The 13,962-nt window shown below is 35.9% G+C and overlaps 1 long non-coding RNA gene across 2 annotated transcripts in view; it reads right to left on the reverse strand.

The window, feature by feature from the left end:
• Positions 1 to 1,205: 1,205 nt before the first annotated feature.
• Positions 1,206 to 13,962, reverse strand: part of LOC142873397 (uncharacterized) — a 33,434-nt gene continuing 20,677 nt past the window's right edge. For both annotated transcript variants that reach the window (XR_012921456.1, XR_012921457.1), the window contains exon 3: positions 1,206 to 2,200. This is a non-coding gene — a long non-coding RNA (uncharacterized LOC142873397). The remainder of the gene's footprint in view (positions 2,201 to 13,962) is intronic.

A 13,962-nucleotide genomic window follows, 5' to 3' on the forward strand; every position in this document is an offset into this window, starting at 1 on the left:
CTCCCAGTATGCTAAGAAGACTGCAGCACTATTTCCCCAGGTATTTATATTTCAAGGATGAATGAGTCCCAGAACTTGTAGATAACTCTAGTGTTTTGTAAGACAAGAACTCATGTGGATATCTGGCTCCTAGAGAGATTTTATGTACATACTACAGGGCTGAAACAAGAAAGAGTTCCATTTAAGATGGGAGGGGACAACTGCTTTCTTCACCTTTATAAGCAGAGAAAAATTATTTTTTTCCTCATATCTCATTTACAAAGCATCTGGCCATACATAGAACAATTGGCCCAGTTCTCACCATGTGGCCCTAGGGGAAAGGACTAGGGGAAAGATGGGTGTACACATTCATTATTGTCTATAATATATTTAATATGAAATCTGTCTCTATTCTAGAACCTGGTATGTATGCATTCAGCATAAAATTAATAAAGATAAATATTAAACACTCAATGAAAATACTAATTTTTTTCTGTTTTACATGCTGAAAGCCAAAAATACCTTCACCCAGTGTCTTGCCTTTTTCACTTTTCACGAATCTTTTTTTTCAAGCACACTTTTTACATAGTTGTGTTTTTGTGTTTGCTTAAGAAGCCATTTCTTAATATAAGGTAATGAAGATATTATCTTATATTTTCTTCTTAATGTTTTACATTTTATATTCTATTCATTAATTCACTTGAAATTGTTTTGGCTGCCCTTTAGGATCTAATTTATGTACAATCAATTGGCTTCACATTTATTACCACTTCTTCAGGTTAAATCTGTATCTTACTTGCTCTACAATTAAGTATGCTGGTATCTGGTAGATCAACTTTATCTACTGTTCACTGAACAAGTTTCTGATTATAATGTTTTACTTGACTTAGCAATTGTATTTCTCAGTGTTAGGAAATGACCATGCTGGATTATATGTTGGACCTCTGAGCTTATGTTAAGTTAATGTAAATCTATGTCTGAGCTACAGACCTATTCTTAGTGCACTAATCAAATTGTCCCCGGGAAGAAAGGATGAGGAAAAGTCCCTTGACAATGTCAAATTTGAGGAGATAAATGCCACATACCAGTTCTCATAGTCAAATTAGCCTTTCTACACATCTCCCTGGTTTCATAACATATACATATTTGCTTTTAATATTAACACAGGAATGTGTCAGATGTTGCTGACAACAACTATTTCAAAACTTAGTGGCTTAGAACAATAAGTATTTTTTACTGCCCATAATTTTACAGGTCAGCTGGAGAAGTATTTATTGCCTTAGCTGGGCTCACTCGTGGATTTGAAAGCAGCTGTGGGTTTGAAGAAATGATACTACTAATCTCTGCTGGGCTTTATCACATTTTTGGGAATTGGCTGACTTTTGGCCTTAGGTGCCTCCTCTGGGACAACTGGTGTCTCTTTATATAGTTTTGCATCCTCTTGTAAGCTAGCTAGGATACGTGCTCATGGCAATGGCAGGGCTCCAAGAGAGAAAACAGAAGCTCAAAGGACATCTTGAGGCCTAGATTTAGAGCTGGAATACTATCACTTCTACTAAATTTAATTGCCCATTGGATTCAAGTAGTGTAAAATCAACTCTTATGAGAAGCAGCTACAGAATCATCTCACAAAGGACATGGATACAGGGGCAGCAATAGCTGGGGCCATTTTTTTCCCAATTACTCTACCACAATGAGAAAAAACAAAAAACAAGAACTTGTGTTTTTCTCTATATTTGCTTGCTTCATGTCTGATTACAAATAAATACTTAAAGGAAGGATCCTACAGAGAGGAATTGAAGAACATCTGTCCTAGTTCACTTATTGAGGGATATAATGTTAAAGTTTTGGCATGCTGTCATAACTGACTTTATTGGTACACTGATAGGATAGACCTAACTCTGTATAACTGGGATTCAGCTACCTATAAAGGTAAAATCAGTGGAGATCCTGACAATATAAAGTAAGAAAATAAGTGGAAAATCATCCAGCCAATGGACAAAAGGGAGAATTATCAGGAAACAGTTGGCATCCATCCACAAAGACTGGAATGTTGAGCAGAATTCATGGCCTCTTCAAGGACTGGATACTTTGGAGAGAATATTCTTCCTTCCCAGGTAAGCAGAAGCCAAACTCTTTACTTTAGTCTTGATCATCAGGAACAGAAGCTGGACAAGAGAGTGGATGTATCAGGTTTTTTATAGCACAGGTTCTTTACGGGCTGGAAGGAAAATGAAATAAAGACATTGTTCTTCTTGAGAGTTAACACGCAGATGTACACATATAGAGAGTATAGTATGGTGGTTAGAGAACAAAACCAAGGTTCCAAGTGAAGGTTCTATAAGAAGCAGACAAGATGAAGCATGCTTTCTAGAAATACAGTTGAGGTTTAACTGAGGAAAAAGGAAATTGGTGGTTTTGGAGGAGGGGATCTTTATTGGTTACTTTAGACAGTAAAGTAGCTGTGAATATTGCTGAGACAGATAGCAAGGCAAGACTGATGTCCTAGGGAAATTGGAAAATCAGTGTGGAGTCAATTATTATTAGAGAGGAGACATATCTAGTTAGTAAAACTATAGAATAAGTTGAGAATATTTTATGTTAGGTGTACTACTCAGGGTCATAAAAATAACCATCGTATTAGGCTTAAGTAAAAGAGCTATTTTGTTTTGTTTTGTTTTTTGTATTTTTAAGCAGAGTAATGCTAGTCACTCATACCCCACCCAATGACTCAATGATAAATCATTCTTGTTTTTAAGCAGATATTTCAAAACAAGAGGAATTCCTTTGAAATTGAGAAATTTTATAGTACTGATTTCCATTATAGAGTCATTCTTATTTTATAAGTTGGGACGAGGTTTTTAAAGGTAAGTGTCTCTCATGGATTTGCTTAAATAAATTCTAAATAGTACAATCATATTTAGAAAATATGCTTGTCACAAGATTGAACATAAAAGTGAGTCTGTAATTATCTGCAATTGTTCATAAAAAATAAGGAACACACTCAGATTTGAAGATCCAAGAGCGTTTGTATACCTGTTGTAATCGCCTTTTTCGCCTGGAGTAATATTGACTTGACAAGAATGGTTTACAATCATTTTCAAAATGTTGTTTCCCAATTTTATTGCAACTTTTAAGTAACTTTTCCTTCTTTTAAATATGTGCCAAGCCTGAAATTACAAAATCAAGCTCAAAAGAGCAAATTTTGCCATCATGCACTTTGTTATTGATAAAAGGAACATAAGGTGTACAGATCATCTATGATGATGGTATTGACAAAAATGAAAATTAAATGTAATCATATGAAGTACATCTGGTACTTTGTGAAATAGAGTGTCCTGTTTTAAGTAAAGGCATATACATGATGTTCTAGAGTAGCACTTGAAATGTGGCTACCGCAACTGAGGAATTGAATTTTAATTTTATTTAATTTTAATTTAAATAGCTACATATTGGACAGCATAGTTCTAGAGAAAAATCGATATCTGTAGTGAATGATTATAATTTTATGTTGTCTCAGGACCCATTCTGAATATAAGTGGGACTTTCCCATACCAGAAGCAAGGGTCAGTCACCCCTGAAGCAGTTTCCTGTTGTAAACCTCCTCCCAGTTGTTCCATGTGGCTGATTCAAATACCTGCCTCATACAGCTGTCCCCTGGTGACCACTTCTCAATGGGACAGCTAGATACAACTGACTTTACTGACTCTCATACCCCACAAGGACTGTGGAGATATGCCACAGCGACCATCTCTCGCTCTCCTGGAACTTGTGCCTGCTTGATTGAAACCCAGCAATTAGAATTCTCCTTCAGAAACCTGTTTGAATATTGCCATGGACCCAAGAAAGACATTGGGCCATGGGTCCCTTTTCTCTGTCTCTCCCTGTCTGTCTTCCCTGATTCCATGTGTATGGCCTCCAGGTGTCCTGTATACTCTTCAGGCTGTGTAAAATACAAAAATTGCTTAAACTTTCACACTGTGATTGTGTCATTGAAGCTGTGCCAGCCATCCAATCCCTGATGGCAAGGCTGACTGGAAGGGACCCAAGCAGGTAGATGTCCTGGCTTTTTGTCTTGGCCTCTGGTGGCTACTAGGGACAGTAGTTACCAGCTGAATTAATAGAGAAACTCAGAGTTCCATTCAAAACAATATTAAAATACTGAAAGGAAATTTAAGTTATCTGCATGTAGCATTTTAAGAACTGAGGGAAAATTTTTAATAAGCACCTTATAACATGTTTAAAGCTTTGAAAGTAAAATTATTGGAAAGAGCGTCTTTAGTCAAACACATGTGCATTTCGTCACATAATCACATATATGGGAATATGGAAATATTTTATAGGAGAACTACCAATCTTAGAAAAGAAAGAGAATATAAAAATTCATAAAATATTAGGTGTTAATATTAATATAATTGTGTTTATTTTGGGGAAAAGTAGATAGTTTTTTTAAACCACAACTTGCTGAACCTCACTTTAGTTTGAAACTATTAGGGAAATATGGTTATATGATTGTCTATAAGTTCTCAAATTTACAAATTGCTCATCTAAAACCTTGAGAAGGTCTCCTGTGTTCCTCACTAATATACCTCAAGGCCTAGAGGAATTTCAACTGTAATTTTAAAAGAAATTGGTAGCTCTATTCAGGCAACAGCTCTTGATTTTTCACTATATGTAGACATTTGTACCACATATTGAATGGGAATTGCAAAAAAAAAAAAATCTAGAAGATATGGAACATTTATAACCTAAGAAGTATTTGCAAGCTATCTGTTTGGACTACAACAGAATACAATTTATGAACAACAGAATTGTAATTTATAAACAATGGAAATGTATTCCATACAGTTCTAGAGGCTGGAAAGTTCAAGATCAAGGGACCAGCACATTTGGTCTCTGGTGAGGGCTCATTCCTCATAGATGGTGCCTTCTATGTGTCCTCACATGGCAGAAGGGCAAAGGGCTCCCTCAAACCTGTTTTATGAGGGGCACTAATCCCATTCGTTATGACAGAGCCTTGTTAACATAATCACCTCTCAAAGGCCCCACCTCTTAATATTATCACCATGGGGGTTAGGCTTTAACATATGAATTTGAGAGGACACAACATTCAGACCACAGCATAAGCTAAGTGGGAAGACAAAATATGCATGTGTCAAATGTTTGATGAACTCCTAATGCAAACAGCATCAAAAGTAAGAAAGCGATAGGCAGAGTATCTATCTGGGAAAGTTCACAAGCTCCAGCAGCAGGAGACATGGCCAAATGCTTGCAAAATAATAAATGGGGGTGACGGAGAACTCTGGGTCTTTTAAAAGCTGTCAATGTACATCTACTTCTATGTGAATACAAATGTATATGAAACAGCCCATCCTCAATAATTTATCTTTTTGCCTTAGCTTGAAATGGTGAAATCCTGATTAGAATTGGTAAGAATTGAATTGAGAACTATGATGGATTACTGCTGCCCATGATTTTGTTCTGTTTTGTTTTATTTTATTTTCCCACTTTGAGTACAAGTAGCCAAGGTCATGTTGTGACTGTACTACCTCTCAATGAGCTCTGCCTGACAGTTTCTGTTACTGAAACTGTCTCAAATCTGACTGTAAAAATTCATATTAGCATTAGGGTGAGCTATTTAAAATTACCAATATTCAATAATTTTTTAACCTACAAAAATTGACAATTTCAAATGTTTCAACATACAGTATCTATAGATGCAATTCAAAGAATCTTTGTTTTAATAATGGTTATAAAATAAAATTAATTTATAGATCATTGTTTCAAATAGTGGCATAGTGCTATGGTCCAAATGTTTGAATGTTTGTGCTCCCCCAATTCATTTGTTAAAAGCTAATCCACAATGTGATCAGATTAAGAGGTGGGCCTCTGGGAAGTAACTAGGACACAAAGTCAGAGGCTTCACGAGTGGGATCGGGGCCCATATAAAGAGACCTGAGTGTGCTTATTTGCCCCTTCTGCTGTGCGAGGTCACAGTGAGAAGTCACTGTCTATGAGGAAGGGGCCTTCACCAGAACCCAAGCATGCTGGCACCCTTATTTTGGACTTCCCAGCTGCCAGAATCATGAGAAATAAATGGTGGTTGTTTATATGCTACCCCAAATCATGGTATAGTTGTACCCACCCAAACAAGCTAAACCGCTCAAAGTTTTAATTTGATGTATCACAGATGATTTAGATTGCTTTCATAATCAAATTTTTATTATTAAAATAGAAAACATTCAGACATCCTCCCAGTGTCTTATCTAAGTCCTGCTTTCATTTGTTCGTCCTACTGCTTAATATCCCTTCTTTCACACAATAAAGATGTCAGTTTCATTAAAAAGAAAATTAGCCATTATCATGGGAATTTTAACTTTCCTAACTGGATCATCCACTCCTTAATTATCTTTCTTTAATGCTATATTATAATGTGAAGTATTATTAAATATCAATAAATTGATTTTATCTAATTTAATAACAGAAAAACATCTAGGCTAAAAAGTAAAATTAAGAATATTTAATGTATGCTGATGTGTACACCACTAATATGAAAGAATATTCAGGATATATTTTTGAGTTACAATAGCAAGGTAAAGAAGAGCCTATGGTTTACTACTTTTTGTGAAAGAAAGAAAGGAAAATAAAAACATGTCTAGAGAAACACTAACAGGATACACAATAAACTAGTAAAAGTGATTTAAAAAAAATGAAGATAATAGTGGAAGCAAGAATAACTGTATACTTTTTATAGTGTTTTGATTTTTTAAATCATATGAATGTACTACTTATTCAAAAATGAAATTAAATTAAATGTTTAAAGGATATAAATTGGTACCAATTTGCCATTTTATTGTTTTCAATATGAGTATAGCTGTTACAAAGATGCCTTATTTTAGTCATAGCAGCAATTTAGGAAAGAAATTTACTTAAAATGTTAGGTAACAAGATAATGAATATTTAGTGCAGTGATTCTCAAGTTTTATTGTGCATAAAATCACTCCTTGCTTTGCTAAAAATCCATATTCTTTGGGTCTTACCCAGATTATAAATTAGTAGGTTTAAAGTGGGTTTTAAAAATATACATTTTAACAAACATCCTTAGTAATTTTTATGTAGAAATTTATTCATTCTACATTGAGTAATCTTGGCTTAAAATCAGCAAATCTAATATATTAAAATTTTTGTACTATTACAACATTAACAGATCCTCAAATATAGCAAACAATTGTTTTAATGTCTGAAAACAGTAATTTCTAACAGAAGTCATCTTCCTTTTTACAAATTTTATGATTTTATTGTGTTCACTAGCTAATTTACAAAGTTAATATTTGCAAATCTAAATCTTTCTTTATATTTAACATTAACATGTAATGTTATATAATAAATCATAAGAAGAAAGTAAAGAACATTGTGGGTTTATCATTTCAATAAAACGGAAAGGCTCGGCCAGGTGCTGTGGCTCTCATGCCTGTAATCCTAGCACTCTGGGAGGCGGAGGCAGGAGAATTGCTTGAGCTCAGGAGTTCAAGGCCAGCCTGAGCAAGAACAAGATCCTCTTTCTACTAAAAATAGAAAAAATTAGCCAGACATGTTGGCCGGAGCCTGTAGTCTCAGGTACTTGGGAGGCGGAGGCAGGAGGATTGCTTGAGCCCAGTAGTTGGAGGTTGCTGTGAGCTAGGCTGATGCCACAGCACTTTAGCCTGGGTAACAGAGTAAGACTGTCTCAAAAAATAAATTAATTAATTAAATTAAATAAAAAGAAGGAAAGGCTCTATAGTAGGGTTCTCCAGAGAAACAGAACCAACAGAGTATAAGAGAAGATTTATTATGGGAATTGACTTACTCGAAGCCCTGAGAAACAGGGGATCTGAGGCCAAAGGCCTGAGAAGCAAGACAGGGTTTGAGGGTTGGGAAGGAGCTGCTAAAGCACCAGGAGCTCCTATGTCTGAAGGCAAGAGAAGATGGACATCCCAGCTAAGGAAAAGAGAGAGAGACAATTCACTCTTCCTCTGCCCTTTTGTTCTATTCAAGATCTCAACGGATTAGATGATGCCCCCCAACACTGGTAGGGGCAGATCTTTTTTACTCAGTCCACTGATTCAAAGCAAATATTTGCTAGAAACAGCCTCACAGACACACCCAGAAATAATGTTTACCAGCCATCTGGGCATTCCTTAGCCCAGTCAAAGTTAACCATCACAGGCTCCATACCAGTTACAGAATACAACTCAAACTTTTCTAAACTGGAGTGGTAGGTATGGTTAATATTTATACCTTCCCATTTTCTGAACTTCATTTCTATGTTAGGGACATTCTTCACTTTGCAAGTTTTGTTAAAGGCATAAAGGATCTTCCAACATGAGAGCTCCAGACTCACTTTTCAGTCTTACATTATTTACAGCTACAACAAGATCACTCAGATTCAGGGACACAAAAATGAGGAACCACATTTCTCCAAGCTTTGTCCTCTGGTCCTTATTTCAAGAGAAATTTTGAGCTACTCAGTATCTTTTTAATATATTCCTTTTTCTGCTAAATGAAACATAAATGTGCTGGTTCTGTTTTTTGTCTCCAACAACCCTAATACATGTGAGTTTTGGTTTGAAAACTCAACTTAAGTATCAAATAGGGGAAATACGGCTTAATAGTAGTTTATGCAAAGGAAAGCCAAATAGGTGCAGTTGATTCTAACTTAATATAATTCAACAATACCATGTGTTTGCTCCAAATCACCCATCCACACCGGTCGGGCAGGTAGCATTGATAGGATAGAGCCCAAGACAAGAAGGAAACATGGTATCACTGATTCTACAACTCTGCATTCTACAACTCCCAGGACATCTGGTATACAGTCTTCAGCTCTGGACCCCACATTTTATAGAAACCTTTATAACTTCCAGATGACACTTTGAAAATCATAAGAAATACAGAGCAATTGGATATTTGCCAATTTAAAGAGGAGATTTGATAAAGAATATGCAGCAGACACTGTATTTGAATAACCCAAATGTTTTCTTGTGGAAAAGACATTAGAAACTTTAGTTAGTACCAATGGGCAGGCTTTTCACAGGATATTTACTTCATTTTGAGGCTTACTTAACAATAAAAGCTGTATAAATAAAGGAATGATAACATTCAATAGAGGCCTAATGATAACTTCTCAGTATGTTCAAAGGACATTTCTGGATTATCAGATGGGAGATCCTTGCTAACTTTAAAATTCATGAATCAAAATGACTTATCCTTTTTATTTACATAAAAATAATGTTTTACCTGTAATTTTGTAATTTATTAGATCTAGTATAATCTAGTAAATCATTCAAAATTATAGAGTATATAAAAACATAACCGACAAAGTTCCCAAAGAATTAAAATAGTTTAACCTATGCAAATGAAGTCTGTTATTAGGCAAAGTGTGCTAATATTTTCAGTGTTAAAAGATATGTCATGGGAAAGCTAGTTGTGTTTCCTAAGTCATCTAGTTATAATTGGCTACTTTCACTACATGAATTGAATTATAAAGTGGAATAACTTTCTAAAAATATTTTGAAATAATGCGCAATAAGACATATTGCTATCATGGTAGACTTAAAATAGGATATTACATATAAATTTATTGAAAAGTTTAAAACACTATTTACCTGCAAAATTAAAATCATCCTAATCATCTTTAACATGAATTAATCTTTCTGGTCTCATGATAAAAAAAATATGTTGGGATGATCTAAAATCAATGTTAGTGCATAATACATAGTTTTCTACTCAGCTTTCTTGAAAGCCTCAAAGATCAAGGAAAGAAATTGAGTGACATGTTCATCCAGGTCTTAAAATATTCCACCCTCAACTTTCAGCAACAAGTCAAATTCTCTCTGTCAGATAAAAGATGGAGCTGGTAAAATGAGCTTGGGAATATTTCTCAGTGGGATTGGAATTTTTTAAAGAACTGGACAATGAAACCACAGCTGTGTGATTTACTGAAGACAGGTAAACACTGTAGTGTGATCCTTTCTGAGATGAAGCACCTAAAGCTCTCCCAAGCTAGCTATATGATCTATTTAGTGATGAGAAATTAGATGCAAAGAATAGGATAACGTATATTTATCCCATTTAGAGGCCAAGAACACGAAAAGTAAATGTTACTTTTTTATAACATCAAAATTTAAAAATCAGAAGCACTAGTCACTTTCTATTTTTTAAATCCTATCTATGACTCTGAGAAAAGTACTTCGCAGGGAACATAATAATCGTCTGGTTATAACTTCTATGACAGTCAAGTAGATGTTAGATATTTTTTAATATCTATGATCTTTTAAAACAACTAAATGGGAAGAGAAATACTTGATTGGATTTTCCAGATAAGTTAGAACATGTCAACACATCTACATATAACTAGTTTCAGAATAGTGATATACAGAAGGAATTAGATTGAATGGCCAAACTGACTGGACTTGATTTTTTTTTTGGCTGGGATTTCTCCTGTTCCCCTTTTACTTGAGATTTCATTTGGGATTAACTAGTCTGTCTGTGAAGCTCTTAACATATTATTTTTTTTCAAATAATCCAAAATATGGTATTATATAACCCTAATGTGTCCATGCTCTTCAGCTTTCAGATAATCACCCCATTTCCTTATTATCATGCATGTCACTTTTCTATGTGACATGGTAAGTCCAGCATTTATTGTGCATCTTTTCCCACTATGTCTGAGAATTTTCTGGTAATATGTATATGTCTAAAAAATATGCTTTTATCACTGTTTGTTATCTAATACATCCAGGTTTTTCTCTGGTCATCTCATTTTATATCATGATTATGTTCCTTCTACTACTAGTAGTCTTTCCAGATTTTTATGTTTTCAAAGACTGGCCAAAATTGTCCAATTTGTTTACTAAATAGCTATATTAACGGATTATGTATTATGCCCTGCCCACAGAGAGCAATGCTCTAATAATTCTAGTAAAATGGATTTCCTTTCTATCAGATCCAGCTTAATGAACCTCTAGTGATATTCTAATCTTTGATAGAGAAGATAAAACTCAAATTTCCAAAGTTTCAAAGGATTTTGTGATTGTTTCTTCTGTACAAACCCCAAACTTAATTTTGCCTATTTATCCTGTCTACTTTACATTGTCTATTTCATCAGAAGATATTATATCTTACTGTTTACTTGGAGATGCTTGCTGCAGCACTGGAAATGAAAAATGAGGGTTTTTTCCCTTCTTTTAAAATTTTTTTGCATGTTATGGGGGTACACATGTTTAGGTCATGTATGTTGCCCTTGCCCCTCCCGCCTCCCCATCATAGCTTCAAGCATGTCCATCCTCCAGATGGTGAGCAACACACACATTATGCATGTATATACCCATCCTCTCCTCCCCCCTCCCACCTGCCCGCTGCCTGATAAATGTTATTCCTAAATGTGCACTTAGGTGTTGATCAGTGAAACCAATTTGCTGGTGAGTAGATGTATAAATCCTTCTTACCATAGCAGTGCTGAAGGTAGGAGACATGTCTCAAAATCAGCCATCATCCCCACAAAATGACACATTCAGTACACATAGACCATCCTTAAGTTTTCAGGAAGAGATTCTGAAATATTCATGCACAGTACATTTCTGGAAGATCTATAAATGGTTGATGCATGAGATTTCACTGTGGGAGGCAGTGTCACATAAGGTGATGGGCAGAATACAAGAGTGATGTGGCTCCAGCCAATGGAGAGAGCACCTGAAAGAATATGGCTGGGTGGCCCACAAAACAGAAATCTGACTGGGAAGTGAGAAAAACAAGGAAGACAATATTTCAGGGGCTAGCATGGGAAATCGGAAGCATTCATTAAGATACTAAATACTGAGATATGCTTGTCAATGAAGGGGTAACATGGGACTGTAAAAGCCAACATTGGGATCTATGACCTGGGACCAGGGTTCTGTCATCTGGGCAAGTGCAAAATCCAAACTCATAGTGCTACAGTTTGAATGTTTGTCCCCTCCCAAACTCATGTTGAAAATCGATAGCCAGATTTAAAGTATTAAGAAATGGGGCATTTAAGAGGTGATTAGGCCATGCGGGGTCTGACCTCATGAATGGATTAATACCATTATCTAGGGAATAGCTTCATTAATGTGAGAGTGGGCTTCTTTTAAAAGGATCAATTTGGGCCCCCTCTTGTTTTCTCTCCCCCTCTCACCTTCTGCCATGATATAACATGGCAAGAAGGCCCTCACCAGTTGCTGGCCCCTTGATCTTGGACTTCCAAGACTCCACAACTAATAGCCAGCAAGTTTCTGCTTTTTATAAATTACCCAGTCTCAGATATTCTGTTACAGCAGCACAAGGACTAAGATACACGGGAACCCCAATGATTTGAAACTAGGTTTAATTATTGTCTGCCTAAGTCAAAGAGTCCTGATGAGATAAACACTCAGATTCATGGGCATTGGCAGATTCAGGAATTAGCCCAATTTTATTTATTCTCTGCACTCAAGCATTTACTTGATAATCTCATCTAGTTCCATGATTATGACACCTATAAGTTTATCTGAAGCTTTACATATTGCATTAACTACCAACTCCCTTTATTTATTTATTTATTTATTTATTTATTTATTTATTTTTGAGACAGAGTTTCGCTTTTTTGCCTAGGCTAGAGTGAGTGCCGTGGCGTCAGCCTAGCTCACAGCAACCTCAAACTCCTGGGCTCAAGCGATCCTTCTGTCTCAGCCTCCCAAGTAGCTGGGACTACAGGCATGTGCCACCATGCCCGGCTAATTTTTTCTATATATATTAGTTGGCCAATTAGTTTCTTTCTATTTATAGTAGAGACGGGGTCTCGCTCTTGCTCAGGCTGGTTTCGAACTCCCGACCTTGAGCAATCCACCCGCCTCGGCCTCCCAGAGAGCTAGGATTACAGGCCTGAGCCACCGCGCCCGGCCTACCAACTCCCTTTAGATCCTTACATAAATCTCTAAACTTAACATGTCCAAAACTCCCAATTTCCATTTCTTCTTCAGCCTCTGTCCCCTAGCTGTTCTCACCCCCCCAAATGACATTACTATCCACTCTTTTTCTCAACCTGGAAATCAACCTTGATTCTTCCCTTTTCCTCATTGCCTATCTATTTTTATTTATTTATTTATTTTTAGTAATTGCTATTAGCTCTATTTACAAAATATGTCACAAATCTATTCTCTTTTCTTGTACCTGCATTACTGGTCTTATGGTAGCAGCATCATTATAATCACTATTCACAATAGTCCTCAGAATGATACATCAATGCAAATAAGAGCAAGGTTTCTTCCTATATCGATTTTTCTATGGCTTGCTATCAGTGGTAGCTCTATAATTTCCACACACACATCCCTTGGAGCAATGATCTGCTTGGCTAGGGCATTTGAGAAAGAGGTTTTAGATGCACTGGCATTAGAAGGACATACTTTCACTCACATTGTATATTTATTTGAGTGAGAAGATAGGTTTGGGTGTGATGTTGAACAGTTCCCCAACTGCAGCTACCACTTGGCATACTTAAGTGGCTTCCATTGAGCTTGAAATAAATGAAGTATTGCATTGCTTAGTTTCTAGAGCACTACACTATCTGGCTTCTACTTTCTTTTTTAATGTCCTCTCAAACCACTTTCCAATCCCCACCTCCCTTGCCAGATATATTCTAGCTACACTGTATGTCCTGCTCACACTAGATCTAGTTTTTTTTTTAAACCTTTTTAATACTCCAAGTACATTTCTGACTTGGAACATTTCCACAGGCTGTTCTAACTGCTGGGATTACTTTTCCTTCCACTCTTTGAATACTTTTCTCTGCTTCATCATTTAAGTCTACATCATATGTAACCTCTTTATCAAAAAATATTCTCTAATCATCTGATTTAGACTAACTCCTCTCCCACCTCTAACACTCACATCCTCAATTTCTATCCTATTGCCTTTTACTTACTTTAACAGTCATTTATTTTTGTGTTA

This window comes from Microcebus murinus, chromosome 10 (assembly GCF_040939455.1).
Source record: "Microcebus murinus isolate Inina chromosome 10, M.murinus_Inina_mat1.0, whole genome shotgun sequence".
Taxonomy (NCBI): Eukaryota; Metazoa; Chordata; class Mammalia; order Primates; family Cheirogaleidae; genus Microcebus; species Microcebus murinus.